At 40.7% G+C, this 17,222-nt stretch overlaps 1 protein-coding gene across 1 annotated transcript in view; it reads left to right on the forward strand.

Annotated features, from left to right (window-relative positions):
* Positions 1-7,132: 7,132 nt before the first annotated feature.
* Positions 7,133-17,222, forward strand: part of LOC137194092 (neurocan core protein-like) — a 46,293-nt gene continuing 36,203 nt past the window's right edge. The window contains exon 1 of the mRNA XM_067605636.1: positions 7,133-7,554. The gene's annotated coding sequence lies outside the window, so the exon portion shown is untranslated. The remainder of the gene's footprint in view (positions 7,555-17,222) is intronic.

The following is a 17,222-nucleotide window of genomic DNA, read 5'->3' on the forward strand; positions in this document are numbered from 1 at the left end:
TGTGCACAAGCATCAACACACACGCACGCGCACACACACAGCTGCTCCTCCACACATGACCTGAATTTTAACTGCCAAGGTAGATCAGTGCTTAATTGTGCATGTAAAAGGTTTTTTTTTCAGTGTGTGTGTGTGTGTATGTGTGTGTTGGTAAGGTGGGGGGTTGTGGGTGTTAAAGCTGTTATCCAGTCTCAATTAAAAGCCTTCACACATCAGCCAAACTGTAAGACAAGCACAGATGTGCACAAACAAACCGACTCCTGAGATAAAAAAAAAAAAATCTGACAAAAAGCTTTATCAAAAAAATAGATAAGTAAGAAATAAAAAAGTCTCACTCTGTCCCTGAAGCACTGAGCTCAAACATTTGTATTATCACTGCAAAACCATTTTTTGGTTTGGGAATTTGTAGTTTCTTTTGTTCTCTCCTCCCCCAAACTCTCAATTCCCTTGTCTGCTAATAGTCACTCTTCTGCTGTTTATGATCTTTCTTTCTCTTCATAATTTCTCATCTTTTTCCAGACTTCCAAGACTTTCTTTCTCTTTGATTCCAGACTAATATTTTCTCTGCTAAACTATTGTCAAACTGAATTTAGGCCTAAAGCCAAATTATATGCTGCTCTATTTGTTGCTTATTAAAAACCGTGACCACCTCTACAACAGAATAACTGATTTGGGTATTCATCAGTGGGTGCGGTTTGATCAGTTGGAGATGGAGATTCAGACTGGATGATTGGATGTAACTGATACGTATTGAATTTTATAATGACATTGACAAAGACACTTAATTTAATGTGGATGATTCATGTCATGGCCAATTCCCCATCTACTTAAAGTAAGGTGAATCTCTAATATTTAGGTCTTTTGATGACAACTGAACCATCAGAGGTTAACTCGGGGGAGACTGTATCCCGTCTCTGTTCAAAGATGCTCGTGTCTGACATGAATGGCTTCTTTGATCTTTCTCCGGCCAGTTCGGTACTTTGTTCTACACACACTGAAGCATCTCCATCATCCGCTGATGAAGACTGTGAGATTCAGCTGTAAGCTGTAAGAAAAGACAATTTCAATCAGGACAGACTGAGTGAAAGAAGGGATTAAAGGATCACTGTGTGAGATTCAGGGTGATCTATTGGCAAAATTAGAATATAATATTCATAAGTATGCCTTCATTAGTGTATAATCTCATGAAAATAAGAATCGTGTTTTCGTTAGCTTAGAATGAGCCCTTTATATCTACATAGGTGGTAGTGGGTCCTCTTCCACAGAGCCCGCCATCTTGCACCGCCATGTTTCTACAGTAGCCCAGAATGGACAGTGTAGGTTCTCCTACATGCTTGGAGGGGGAGGGGGAGCGGAGGTGTATTTATTTGGTTGCAATCTGCAACCTCACCGCTAGATGCCACTAAATCCTACACACTGGTCCTTTAAAGAGTTAAGAAATTACTTTATTTGATATAGTATAAACAAAAAGAAAATATGAGACATATGTGAGGAGTCTTTAGTGATTAGATCCCATTTTACAGGTCTAGTCATGCCATGAGCAAAATAAAAAGCAATATAAAAATATCAAAGGAATCAAGAGTGAAGGACAGCCCATAGTTGAAGATCTGGATGGATGTGATGTGGGGCAAGATGTGCTCACTGGACAGCTGGTTCTGATGAACAGGCTTGAGGTGGGTCGCATCATTGGAGAATGAATTGACGGAGGATGATGGGGAGAAAAGAACAGATTTGTGTATATTTCTGCAACATGTATACTTTAGCTACATGTATATTTTTATGTGTACCTGTGTGAGCCACGTCAAAGACAAATTTCCTGTGAAATTTGCGACAGATTATAAAGTTGTTTTGATTTTAAAATTTGATAGCATCAAGATGATTGGCTCACAGATGTCTGACTGAGAAGTCAGCTGATTGAGTTGGAAGCCATAAAGGAACAAGACTGGAGTCTACGGCCATACAAGCTGCTCTGTGAGGCTACAGCAGTACTCTGAGCTAAATGCTAATGATGTTCTCTGCAGGCTAACATGTTAATATGTTGATGTTAAGCAGATATAATGTTTACCATGTTCACCTTCTTTGTTTAGCTGCATGTTAGCATCATGCTTATATTGTCTAATTAGCAGTAAACACAAAGTGCAGCTGAGGCTGATGAAAATGTAATTAGTTTTGCAGTTATTAAGTCATAAACCTGTTGACTGACCTTATGGAAAATCAGAAGATCACCAAAGTTGTTAGAATTTGTCCTGAGGACCACATTTCATGGGAATCCAGATATTTCACCCCAAAACACATATGTGAACCTCATGGTGGCGCTAAAGGAGAAGTCAGAAGATCACTAAAGTCATTAGGTTTCATCCTCTGGCAACCATGAATATCTGTACGAAATGTTGTGCTGCGATATCTCACTAATAAGTGAAAACTTTGACCTGCTGGTGGTGCTAGAAGAAAATAAAGGGGACTCAAATTATTATGATTCATCCTCTGAAAATCTTGGATACATGTATCAAATTTTATGGCAAGCAATCTGATCGTTGTCATGACATCACACTAAAAAACATATAAAGGCCATCAGCTGGTGGCAATATAGATTAAAAGTCAGGGGATCATCAAATTCAGCAAAATTCATCCTCCGGGTACCATGACTATCTGTACAAAAGGCTATGTAATACTTTTGATAGTTGTTGGGATATTTCAGTCCAAACCAACCAAAGTGGTGGACCAACCAACCGAGAGGCCAGCATGAAGATAGTCTTCTTAACTGAATATTTGCAAAGCTTTATGGTAAGATTTTTTGGGGGGTCAAACTACTGTTTCCAAGGAAAAGAACAAACTTTCACGGTCAAAGTAATTGATATTACAGTAAACCTTTCACTCCTTCAGTGTCTCAGATTTGATCAGTGGGATAGAAGCCCGTCTTTCCAGAAACACAGACCATTAAAAACCTTAAAAGTAGAACCCCTTAACGTATTCAGTGAAGCCACAGATGACATGAAAAAATGAAATTATGCCTGTAATGACAATCTATGTTGCGGTGTGTATGAAAACAACCCATGAATTTCAGCCATGGCAAAGCAAAAATGAGGCCAAAGCAAACATAACCCAGTAGGCCTGTGGTTGGACAGTACGGAGGTATTCCATGTGGTTAGCATCAGTGCCCACCGTGTCTCCATGACTTCCTCCATGACTGCCTTCCTGCCGCCCAGATGGGGCCTCTTGGCTCGGAAACACTTAAACCCAGCATGGTGGTTAAACCAAGTCTGAGCAACTGCTTTATCAGCACAAAGACTGGAGTTTATAAAATCCAGATTAGTTTAGACTTCTCACCATTGGTACATTTCGACAGACAAGGTCTTCTCTTGTATCCTTTTCCCCTATTTTTATTAGGCTTGCTCGCTGGCTTGTTTGATCTCTTCACATTAAAAGCATTACTGCAAAAAAACAAACAAACCCACAAACAAGCAGCTCATAATAAGCATGCACAGGAGCCTAAAAACACCACACAGCAGCGCGGAAAGCATGACGCCATTCAAAGCCTCATTACGCTCTCTGTTTCCTACTGAGGGCAGTATGCATTACTTGGTGGTGTTATTTTGCTCCCGTTAAGATGTTATAATAGCTCTCTGCAAGTCATTTTTGTGTCATCGTCTTCGTCCAGCCTCCCCTGTGTATTGTGTGTTCTCTATTGTGTGTGGATGGCTGCTCCTTTTCTGGAGAGTGATTGACATTGTTTGTCTGTTTGGCGAGGCGCCTGACATTTCTAGAAGTCACAGTGCACATTAAGACTGAGCCAATCCTCCTGCCATGTGTGTGTGTGTGTGTGTGTGCAATTGAATTGTTGGTATGTGCAGTGCATGTACACTATTTATACACTGTGAAAGTGTGTGATGCAAAATTTAATCTCATAAACTTTGAGCATAAACAGGCTCAGACACCCACTTTGACTTCCTAGAGTGCAAATATATGTTCAATATTCATAATTTAGGATATTTTGTCAATACAGCATCTGCTCAGTTGCAGCTATGGAGTCAAAAAAGGCAAAGAACAAACGTTTTTTTTATCCTGCAACGTCAGTTCTGGTGCGCTGATGATCTCGGGGTGTTTTCACACGTTCAGCTGAGCTCCCAGGAGCAGTTCCCTGAGGCCTTTGCAGTAAACCTCTTTTAGAGTTGTGTTTAGTGCGTCTGCATCTCTTTCCCACTCCTCCTCCTGTCGTGTTCAGAGGGAATTGGAGATGCAGTGAGAGCCGGATGAATCCCCCACTGCTCTGTTTGTTTCTGTTTTTCCCCATCACTCTCACGGCGCTGATGAGGGGCCCCTTCAACAGACTTGCCTGTTAATGTGTCTGCTTGTAAAATAAACACACTGACTGGATCAAGAGCATCACTGGTAGGCCTTAACTGCTGCTTGTATTTCTTGATCCTAAGTTTCTGTGCGAATGTGTCTGTTTGAGTGTGAGCCAGTGACTGTAATTTGCATATTTTTTTTCCTTCTGTCTCACAAAAGTATTACAAAACACACTATTGTGTTTGGATGCCAACAAAAGCAAGCCAAGAACTAACGTTCGCAATGGGATTAGAGGGGAAACCAAAAGCAACTATGTTTACACACTAAATACGATTAAATATGACTAAACTATGTTCTCTGAGACCTCAAACAGCTTTGTTTGATCAGCTTTTTGAATTTTAAATGAGAGATTTTAGAGGAACTTTTTTTATTGTTGTATTTTTTGTAGTTACTGTGAAACAAAGAATAACACCAAGCGGGCACGATGAGGATAGATGGTTGAATGAACTAACATTTACCAAGAAGATGTTTGGCTGGCTCAGACTCTGTTGTCACTCAGCGCTGCATCCAGTCTCCTGTTGATTTATGTGCTGACAAAAAGCTCATGTGTTAACCAGATGTGCACCTATCTAATATCTGTACTTATGTAACATTACATCCGTTCTGCAGATACCAGAAGAAAATCCAAAAATGTCCATGAACATCTGTAATATTTATGTCAGAAGACCACCACAAACTGAAAGTCTACACCGTTCAATAACCGTAATGGACTGGATCAATACTTGTTATTGGAAACTCCTATACCTCTTCGGACTGGAAACAGATCAGTGGCACTGTGGACAGAAAATCTGTCCTCAGCTTCATTTCCAGAGGATCAATTTCCAACTGAATAACAACAAGTCTTTCCCCAGACTGTTGACCTTCAGTGTTGGATTCCTCAGTGTAAGAACAACACCTACAAACACATAACAGTATAACCAGGTGTCATATTTACGCAGGTTTACTTCCTCTGAGGTTTACAAAAGACAGACAGCGTCATATTTCAAACCGCTGCATGGTGAGTGTTTTAGCACAGATGCCTTCAACTGTCTCAAAACGTGGAGGACTATTTTCCATAAAAGCTGCCCTGATTAATATTATATATTAAAAGTGGATGAAATGACCACATGTAATCTTACCGGTAGTGATGAACCCACAGAGGATTATCACCAATTCTGCTGTGAATTAGGTCTACGTTGCTTTTTAGCTTTCTGTTAATTGTTTCGGTTTTACAGCCCACAACTTTACTGTTTTAGGTCATTTTCATTGCTCTCACCAATGCTGTTTCCAGTCGCAACAACTGTTTTCATCAAAACCCGCTGCGTACTACCTGACCTGTACCAACAGCTGACAAAGTTATCAACTAGCTATTGAACGTAGTGGAGCATTTAGCAGCTAAAGAGCCAGATATTGCCCTCAGGAGTTGGTGGAACCCAAAACAGAGCTAAAATCAGAGCAAATATGTGACCAGAAACACCACTTAAATAATGTTAATGTATAAATAGGCAACTGTGTGCTAACAGGTTTGTCATGTAGCAACTTTATAGTCATCATTTGACAGTGTTGTGTTTACAATGTGTTGGGCCACCCCAATGGGTAAAAAAAAATCAATTAATGCAGCTTTAAAATTCTTAAAATTTGGAAAAATCCCCTTATTACACATTGTATGACAGTATCTTTTGTATCGGTTGGTTTCTAGCTCTTCATTAAAGGTAAATGATGGTTGTGCCCATGACTCCATGTTTTATGGCTGCACCATTTCATCAGATTGAAATAATCTGGATGTCTTGTGCATTATTTTTTTTATAGAGTTTCTCAAAAATTCAGCCTGGTATCTTTGGAAACTTTGGGATCTCAACTAGATTTAGAGGATAAAGTTGTGCAGGCTTGAACAAAGTTTGTATTGACTGACCCAGTGGCAGGTTACTGGGGTTTATAATGAGGATAAAGTGAATATTGCAGAAAGCACAAAACCAACACTTCAAGCCTGAATATGATAACAAGTATTCTCTTGACTTATTATTTAAAGACTCCTGTCTACACAGATTAACTTAATAAACCATAAGTTTGAGAGGAACTCCAGCTCTCATTTCTCCACATTAACTTATTTCAGTTTCCTTTAAATAAAGATTTTAGTCCAGAGTCACTGTGATTACCATGATTAGTGGAACCAACTCCTGCCTCCATTACACCAGGGAAGATGCATAATTCAAAACCATCTTGAGCACACAACAGACTGCAGACCTACAGTATGATGAATAACAAAGAGTCTGCTGCTCTTCTACTCACTTTATCATTGAGAAAAATCAGTGTAGGAGCTAGACCTGTGGTCAGAGCTGCCATCAGCAACGAACCAGCCTTTTTTCCTTTCTTTCTTTATAATATGTTAATAAGGACTGGTGCTGTTTGGTTTCTATTAACCTCCGCTGCAGTGATGAGATGTTGGCTGTTGCCAGGTTGTGAAATGTTTCTGAGGCAATTAAATCTGCTCCACATCAGTCAAATGTTATTCCTGAACACATTAATTGGTTAGATACAGTATGATCTTTACTTGCTCTCATTACAATAGAAGGTCTGGCTGTTATATGTAATTATAGGCCTACAACTTGTGTCACACAGGAGGTGTGTGGAAACAGAGCATATGAGGATGTGAGGGGGTTTTAATTCACAGACACCGGATCAACCTTTAAGGTTTATGCAGGAATCGGATTATGGTCATATAAAGTACACCCCCTCGCTCTCTTTTTAACCCCCACCCTCCCCCCTCCCACCCTCGTTTCCCCCTCTTTGGATGGGGGCGCTGGAACCGTCTGCCTGTCACCGCTTGCCTCTTTGTTCAAACTGATTTTGCTTATCTCCCTCAGCGTAGCTGCTGGCGAGGAGGGGGACGGAGCACCTTGCTCTGTGGTGTGTGTGTGTGTGTGTGTGGTGTGTATGTGCATCTATTCCGATCTGGCAGATATCAGATGTCTGAGGATGAACGGCGCATCGACTGCTCACTGAGGAGAAGGACAACGTTGAAGGAGTGAGAAGTCCAAGACGTGGAGCGCTTGTGCACACACACACTCCCGCTGGTCTTTTCTGCCTCTGCAAAGTGCTGTTTCACCCTTGTTTCGTCGTTTGCCGTCTCTGCACCCTCTGGGAGCTTTGGAGAGCACCTGCACTGTGAGGCGCAAAGCTTTCGCTCACATTTCAGAGGATTGCACCATTCAGACGCATCTCGTTAAGGTAAGAATGAACGCAAGGAAACCATTTGCTTCATATGCATGCTTTATGGAATCAGTCATATGGTCAGTGTGTCATATCTCAAGTCACCGGGTAGCAGGAGGCGCCTGATCAGAGAGAGAGAGACCGTTCAGCTGCTTTAAAGTCTCTCAGTTTCTTGGTTTCAACATAAAAACGCACTTTCGGTTAAACTGGAGCGAAAACAGGTCTTGTCGTTTTATGTAAATTTTGGAGTTCTTTTCACATCGCCCATCCATGCAACATCTAATCATATGAATATGTAATAAGTGTAAGTAAAAAAGAATTTTCTCTTGCCTTTTTCCTCGCACGATCACAAGCTTCATCTTCTGAGACGCGCACAAATCGCACCCGTTTGGGATATCTTTAATTATTTACAGATCAAAGCTTTTAATATTGGTCTATATTTACGACCCATGTAAGGGCATGCATAAATCATCAACTCACCATGTAACCTTGTTAGTGTGCCCTTTACATGGTTTCATCATCATCAGGAGATCTTTATTCTAGAAGAACTTTGTGTCCAAACACACACACACCTAAATCTTCCTTTACACTTGACAAAGAATTAAAAGAAACCAAAGGGGAGGATGCCTTCTGTTGACTGATGCAATTGTGGAAGCAGATCTGAACACTTGAACAGGTGTTTGTGAAATCTATTATGTAAATCAGAGTCCTGTGGTGAACAAACAACATGTGTTGAATAACTGCCAAAATCAGATCTTATATTGGGCCACCTCCAGAGCTGTCATCTGGGCATGACATCAAAGATACTGTATAGAAACTGGATTATCAGTGATCGCTGTGTCTGCGCTGGCTCTCTCTCTCTCACACACACACATGCACACACACTGTTTTATCTTCACATTATAGTACTTCATGTCTGTGTGGCTTGTAAAACTAACTTTGCTTTTGTCCTGAAAATATGGAATCAAAAATGACACAAATTGCCTGGTGCCAAGCAGGTGAACAGACCTTTCAGAGTCTTATATTGATGTCTGCCTTCTCTGTAAACAAACACTGGCCTGTACAAATCATGGTGAAGGAGGAGAACAGTTTGGGTCACCTTGACAAATGAGCTGTATTGTTTGAGAATATGAGAGCCCCCGCAGCCCAATAACGCCTATATTCTGTGTCTATTCACCGCTCCACAGTCTCGAGGAGTCCGAGTCTTTTCTTCTTCGGCCTTGTTAGTGGGCCCACCACCAGCTGTGTGTCAGTGCCACAAAGCAGGACGAGGTTAACTAGGCAACGCTGCACTATATACGAGCTTGAGCTGAGGAAATGTGTGTGTGCCAGAGATAACAGAGAAGGAGAGATGGTGCCTGTAGGATGAGAGGAGAATAGTGAGGAATGAGGCTAAGAGACCCAGCTGAAAGTTTACAGCATGCATTTTTTATTCTGTCCGGATGTGTGTGTGTGTGTTTGTGTGTTTGAAAGGGTGCATGGGCATCCGTGAAGCACAGCACGCATACTCAGTATTTGTGTGTATGTTTGTGGATTCATCTGCGTTACGTAGATGACTGCACTCATACGAGCAGAGGGATCAGAGAGCGATGTTGTGGGGAAGAAAAGGGTCTGATTCTAAAACAGAGAAGTAGCTCAGTTCAGCTGCTTCGCTGTCTGTTGCTGCACACTTAGCACTCAATCAGCCTCAGTATTGTTTATCATGTCTGGCTTTGAGCCTTCTGCAATCCGAGGAGTCAGAGGAGACACTTTACGCGTCAGTGGAAGACGGAAAAACAGACACATTAGATGCTTTGAGATATTTGAGCTGAAATAATCAGTTAATTGTGAATCCGTTAGTTGATCAACAGAAAAAAATGGCAGCTATTCTAAGTAATTTTTCAAGCAAAAATGCCAAACATCTTATAGTTCCAGCTTCTAAATTGTGAGGATTTCCTGCTTTTCTTTGTCTTATGTGGCAGTGAACTGAATTTCTTTTGGTTAGGTCGGACAAAACAAGCAATTTGAGGACATGAGCAGGCGATTAATCGGTTACCCAAGAAAACACTCAGCACACTAATCGATAATGGAAATTAGGACTAATTGATTGACCAAACATTAGTGGTTGGGGTTTTGATAGTCGCTGTTTTGATAGTCACTTAATCAAGTTATTTTTGAGAAGCTGGCAGCTTCTCAAATTTGGGTTTTGTAGTGTTGGTCAGACAAAACAAGGAAATTGTTATGATTTGTAACTATTTTCTTGACCAAATCTATTGTGAAAATAGTCATTAGCTCTAAAGCACTGTAACACCTCCTAGAATTAAATGAATTAAAAGAGACATTTAGCACAGCTGGTCATACTTTTCTCTCTCTGTGCAGCTTTTCTCTTCAGTTTTCTGCTATGAAAGCATTTCATGAGTCTTGTTGATGGTATATTTGCAGTAGAAGCCAAAGGTAATTCTCAGGCAGGGTTTGATATTATTCTCTGTGAAATGAAAGTGCCCACTGTAATATGTCTTAGGTGACATATTACACAGTGTTAATAGCTAACAGAATGGCACTATATAAATGCAAATCAGCACCAGCGCTCACTTATAGCAGCCTAGGTATGATCAAAATAAGCTTCACCTCTTAGAAACCACAGGCTTGTACCTTTACAGTTATACTACAATGAAAATGTGTTGATTATGTTTAGATCAGAATATGATGGGTAATGCTGCTCAGTGCAGCAAACGTATCAGAAGCTGCAGTCTGTTTTTTGTAATTCATAAACAGCAGCTACAGCTGGCACACGGTGAACTAGACTGTGGACGAAAGTGGGAATTTTATGATCTCTTTGAACTTTGTGGCCCATTTACAGCCAGAGAGGGAATAGGCTTTAGACTAAAAATGACTTCACAGTGATTGAAGCAAAAACTGTCCACGTTTTCAGCACTGGACAGCTCCCAAATCTCAGAGCCTAGTGGTCCAACCACAAACATTTGGCAAATGAAAAAAGAGCAATGAATAGTTGTGTTTTGAGTGACTGGATAAGACGCAATGTTGAACTCTTTCTCTCTTCTCTCCCTGGAATATTGAAACCCTCTCACTGAACGAGTCCCCAGCCACTCAAAACCCAAAAGGGATTGGACAAACTAATCCATCAATCAACTTCACTCTTCAACCTGGGAGGGACTAAAGCAGCCCACCAGGCCAATCATTGCAAGCGTAGATGAGACCACAGCTGAACAGCTCAGCCACACAAAGAGAAAGGTCCCTCTCTTTGTCTTTGGCCAGGGGCTCTCCTCTAAGGTAGTGACTGGTGGAAGACAAATGTTTGGCTTTGTAGTTGGCTAAGAAGGAGCTCTTTTAGGCAGCACCAAAGTTTATCCGCAGTCCAAAAGCTTCTGCAACACAGAGTGGAATCAAATGTTTAATAGTTATTGCAGCTGTGTTACTTTTTGATACCTTTTTCCCTGTTTTAAATATCTCCACTCAGCAACTCTTTCTTGTTATTTTTAACTGCTGATGTGAGAATGAGGAGATCGCTCCTGGCTCTGCGGGCATTGGCACTGGTGATAAACACTTGAAGGACAGAGCTCTCTCTCTCTCTCTCTTTCTTTTCCTCACCTAGTTGATATTCCACAGAATCAGCAGATCATTAAAGATGAGGAATTCTTGGATGAGGTCCCACCAGTGTGTCTATGTTTGTGTCTATTATTCCGTTTCATTTCACAGCTACTCATTTTTCTGACCACCTCTCCCTGTGGATGAAAATGTGGTTGTGCTGTGGCCTGTTTATGGTCACTCTGATGATCTGAAACATACAGTGAGAGAGAGAGTGTGTGTGTGTGGAGCCAAAGATTGAGTGTACTCGAGATGATAGCATGGACTCATGCACCTGCTCCTTTATTGGCTTTGCTACCAACAGCTAACCTCCAAACCTTCACCTTTGACCCCTGCTGTCTTTTAGACGCAGCTGGTTTAGTGGCCACTTATGCTAATAGCCCCTAGCTACATATATTTGACCTCTGACTCTAAAAATCATTAAACTCCTCAATATTGCTGTTTACTTAAACAAATATTTTACATGCAATATATTTGAATGTGATAGTTTCAATGGAACTGATTCTTTAAAGCTGCTCCAATCAATATTTTCATTTTCTGACCTGCAACTTTACTAGATTGGTTCACTGTTACAGCTCTCATCAGTATTGTTTTTAAAAATCCCATCTAGACATGTTTTACAATGTATAAAAATACTCTGCTTTCACTAATTATATGTGTGTGATATGTTTCTGTATGGTTTTTCAACAAAAAAGTTACCTATAATATCCAGAAGCTATGTATATGCAAATCATTATTCATTTCACAAGTTGAACTGTTGGAAACAAAGCGTCCCCTACTTCACTGTAAAGTCCATCCTCAGTGTTTGTGCACTGGAGGCTTCAAGTTTCCTTCACACTCATGGAAGTTGTGTACTGGACCACGATAGGCTCCCAGACTGGTTTTGATGTTACACATCCTGCTTGTAGCTTCACGCCTTAAACTCAGATTTAAGTTGAACACAGAGAAACTTTCCTTCTTCAGCAGATAAATGTGAAAACAGCCTTCTGATGTCAAACTCTGCACATACTGTCCATCATTCTGCACAGTGAAGCTCAAACATCCAAGTGAAGTAACAATAAGCGAAACACATTTCTGAGTGAAGGAGGACTTTAAACAAATTAGCTCTGATATGATACTTGCCCAGCACCACATTGCCTGGTGTATTTAATATTTAGCAACCAAATAACCAAATATTTCTTTTGGGGGTTGGTGGAGACCAAAAAGGGCAACAAGGAGAGTGAATAGTGGACTTATTGTGCTGCCCCCAAGTGGCCAAAAAATCACATTTCTGCCAAAAACCCCCCCCCCATAACAACTATTAGGAACAACAATTAAAATACTCAAGATATATCAAAAATATTAGATATTATCTCAAAATTATGACATTTAAAGTCAGAATTATACAAGAGTAAACTAAAATGATGAGATAGTAGTAGTAAGTCCAAATTTTAGTATCATCTTTACTTACTGTCTCATAATTATGACTAACCATGATTTTCAAAAAATATTTATCAATTATTATCAATGTTAACTTTTCATCGTTTTTTACTTTTACTGTCAGAAATGTCTCACCTTCGGATTCTGTGGATAACATCACTCCAACTAGCATCGTGTCACATTTTTCAAAAACAAGTTTACAAAGTGCCTCACAGACATAAAATCAGTGCAGTCCTTCTTTAAGTAAATAAGGTTACTTCTTAAGATCTCTAAGATCTCTTCTTCCATTAAAAGCTTTACAGGTAACACATCAGTTGATGTCAATATGATTTGATCCTCTTGGATGCATCACAGCAATGAGCAATGATCAATTCCACAGGCTGCTGCCTGGTTCTCCCAGGTTTCTATTTTCCCTAAAAGCTATCTCTTACAATATTCTGTTCTCACACATTTACATGCACACTGCTCCTCATATGTAAATCAAATGCATTTAAATTGATTTTTTTGTACAGCTCACGACTGGCTAACATACTCTGAATCACACATAGTCAAGCCTACACCTTTTGCACATGCACACACAATAAAAACTCTCATGTGACAGTGCCAGAATGAAGAGGAGGAGAGAGAAAATGAGCGCATCTGAGATCATCTGCTGCAGGTTAGTTGAGTGTAGTTTCACAGCAACTTAATAGCCCCGCAGGAAGGCTGGGGGCAGATGATTTTTATAAGAACTGTCAATCTCTCTCTCAGGTATGTATTTAACATCACATCAGTATGTTTCTTATGTTGAATACTGAATAATACACCAAAAGAATAGCATTCAAGTTGTAACTACCTATGCTTACAGTCACAACAAACCCAAGTCATGACTCAAAGATGTACTTTTCTCTCTCACTGGACCTGTCTGTCAAGGATCCTTCAGACTGATCTAAATTGCCTCCTCTCCCCGCTTTACTGCGCACACATAGCCAAATCTTAGCTTGGCCTCTCCTAAGCGTGTTATCGAGCTGGTTTAAATAACCGCTGTCGCTGTGCCCAGTGAGATCAATGGTGTCAGTGTGAAAGGATGGAGTGTGTAATCTTGAATCGGAGGGACCAGCAGCTTTCCAGAGTCCTCTCTCCATCTGAAGCCCAGGCCTGAACTGCATGAGTCATTAGTTGCTTTGAGTGTGATTAGTCACCACATAGGCACACTGAACACAAAGGGTATCTGTGTGTGTGTGTGTGTGTGGTGGATGAAGGGAGCAGGAAATGAATACCTGATTCAGCTCAGTTCACTTTCTTATTGCAGTTTCTTTTTTTCTGTTTTTAATTTCTTTAGCAATTAATGTTCAAGCGCTCTGGCTTAATGTCTCTTTTGTGGCGCTAAATCACCACTGGATACTGCAACATACTTACACTGTATTTTTTTTTTCTGTCTTTACAATTCATTAGTGAAAATTGCTTTTGTCTAAGCACATGGAAGTTGGAATTTCAGCCTCATATCTATTCAGGATGGACTGGCTACAGCCATTCTCTCCCGCACAGCAAATTAAGGAGAATTATAACGCTTCCAACGCAGCTTTTCTGAAGCGCTTTCATCATGCCAGAGCATTGTTGTCATGACGGTGATAAAAATGACCTTCCTTTCATTCCTTTTTCTTCATATTCTTCCACTCCCAGCTCACCACTTTGTCTGTCACTCATCTGGAGCTGTTATTCTGCTGTTCACGCCACCGCTCTCTGGAGGTAATAGTTTTGTGAGAAATGATTAAAGAAAAAGGGAAGGAGAGGAATCACCTTCTCCTGTCAGATCCCAGTAGGGGGAAACAAGACTGACAGTTTGACTCTTTACTGTAAAACTGGCTCCGCTTCAGTCTTGAAGTCTAATAGCGCAGATTTATCTGAAGTCTTCAGCCTCTCCTCTAGAGCTATTCTGTATTTTTAGACATTAATTCTGCTTCTTCCTCTTGTCATCATGCTGCTGCCCGAGCAAGGTTTAGAAGCTTCCTGTAAAAACACAGAATAAACTCATGGATTTTTCTTCTATCAGAAAATATTCCCTGTGCAGCAACTAGAGCTTGAACTCTCTTGTGTTTGGTGGAGAACAATATTCTGTCAAATGCCAAGCAGGAAAGAAAAATATCTGTTTTTTTTACCATAAAAAGGAAAATATTGCACACAAACAAGATTTCAAGAGCACAATTGTAAGGAATGGCTAAAACAGTACATTTGTCTGCTCTGAGCTGGAGACGTTAGCATGCCTGCTTAACTAGCTTAGAGTAGTAAGCGAGCATTACTTAAAAAGTCAATCCACATATATTAGTTAACTATATTATTGTGTGGGATTACAGGTTATGTTACAAAATGCATTGTTGGACTGGAAGACTGACACATTCACTGAGTGGCAGCTAAGATGCTAGTAGTTATATAGGTGAATTGCCATAATGTGGGACACTAAGCTCCAGTGGGTGTAGGTCTTCCTTAAACAAATTAAAGTCAATAAAACAATCCGTCAACACAAGCTGTGATGTCATGTGATCAAAATCACATGACTTCTCAAATGTACAATCATCCTACACCCACTGGAGCTTAGGTGTCCTACATCACGGCAATTCACTAAGGCTAACATTTTATTTTGTTCTTGGTTTGGGGAAGTTTACGCTCCAGCCAAACCAGAGACGGCGTTACGTTACCCAAACTTATCAGCCAGTCCTCAAATAATTTTCTCTAGTATAAGTGAAACATATTGTTAAATAGTAAATATGAACAACAAAACATAAATCTGACCTCTGCGTTGCTTGTCAGTGTGTTTTTCTATAGTAAACATCTATTTTTCATTACATAAGTTACATTTAAATAATCTTATTCATTTTTACACTGTACTACAACAAAAGGGATAACTAGCTCTAAGAATGCTGCTCCTTTATTTCCATGTTTTCAATGTGAGTCTTTTTAATTGGGTAGCTAGCCTCAGTCTTTAAGGATATCGACTATGTAGTTGCCAAATGCATAATGAAGACCCTGCTACAGGGTTCTTGTTAAAAACAAGTTAGCTTGAAATATTAAAAAGTGAGCAGGAGACAACGTTTTCTCCCAATTCACTGTTATAATTGTAAACTGCATGAGCAGGTGCAACAACAGTAACAGTAACCATAATACATGAAGCATATTTGTTGTCTTGCAGAATGTAGGCTCAACAAACTTAAACAGATTTAACTGAGATGACAGCAGCCAGTGTGTGTGCTTGTGTGTGTTATTATGTGTATGTTTGTGCACATGAATGTACAGTAGATGAGATTCAGTGACCTACCTTGTGCATTGGCTGGGATTTGATGCAGGGCTTTATAGTAGCTGTACCATTACAGCTGCATTCATGTGTGAGTGTGTGAGTGTGTGAGTGTGTGTGTGTGTATGTCATGAATCAACATGGGACCCAACCTGGCCTGATTAACAAAACCTTTGCAGTCTGTACACACACACACACACAAACTAACACATACTTCAATGTACCGTGTTCAAGGCATTTTGAGCATAAAGCTGTCGTGCTGCACTCACAAACATGATTTATCTCACAACCCCAACAGAAGCTGATATGATGTGCTCCACACTTTTCATGTTTTTTCTCTAAATAATTTTCCCACCAACTATAGAACTGAAGGAAATTTGTGTCGAGGGGCCCGTCTTGCCTGCGTCATGACGATCATGAGGCCAGTTGGTCTCCTTCTTCAACAGATTGACAGCTTAGTGCTGAGCCATAATGTAGGTCTGCCAGCCTCATCTGTTAGCTCTCTTTGGATCTCTGTCACTCTGCTTGCTGGCCCTTACAATGAGCTGAGAATGCGTCCTATTCAGACAACATCGTGAAAATGTGTCGGATGGACATCCACATTGAAGTCCACTGAAGCATTTTAGAGACTTCTGGCTCTTTTCTCCTCAAGACACAACTGTGCCTGTGAAAGTGAAGAGGGGTGATTTAGAGGGAGGCGTTCACGACATCTGATGTCTCGTCCCTAACAAAAGGTGGTACTGGTTAGTATGCGGCTGGTGTTATTGGATGGCCAGTGCACTGTAAATCCCCTCTGGTAAAACTTTGAATGGCTGCTGTCTATAGGCACATAGTGTTGTATGTTGTATAGCATCCATAGAGATGTCCATAGGCTGAACTCTGTATTCTGCTGGTGTGGATAGTGGTTGCTGGGCCCCCGCCAGTCCCAGGCTCTCCGATACAACGCTCTCTAACGCTCTCCGCTCACAAGACTGGGCAAACTTCTCGGTGTCATGACCCTCTCCAAGCCTTTAGAAATCTCTTGTCACCCACCCAGCTAGCCCAACCAAAGGTTCAGGCTGGTCTTCAACATGCAAAGAACCCAATGGCTTGACCCCAATCTGTCACAGCCCATCACAAGGTCCTAACCCACCTTCAGAGATGGGATGCCTCAGAGTGTGTGGCACAGTGGGGTCTCAATCCCCCTTTTTCAAGTGTCCAGAAACCAACTTGATTGCCCGCTATTAAAAACTGCTTAACAAATTGTTGTTTAATGACAGCATAGCTTCACAGGTGTCACAGAGTTTCTTACTATCTGAGAGGAATGTTCTTCTTTAGCCTCACACGCTCCAGTTTTATACGGTTGAAGGTTTACTCAGCTTTCACTTGGTCAGAAAGAGCCACCATTATTCCTATAATTTATAAAGGGTTGAAC

The sequence above is a fragment of the Thunnus thynnus genome, chromosome 12, assembly GCF_963924715.1.
Source record: "Thunnus thynnus chromosome 12, fThuThy2.1, whole genome shotgun sequence".
NCBI lineage: Eukaryota > Metazoa > Chordata > Actinopteri > Scombriformes > Scombridae > Thunnus > Thunnus thynnus.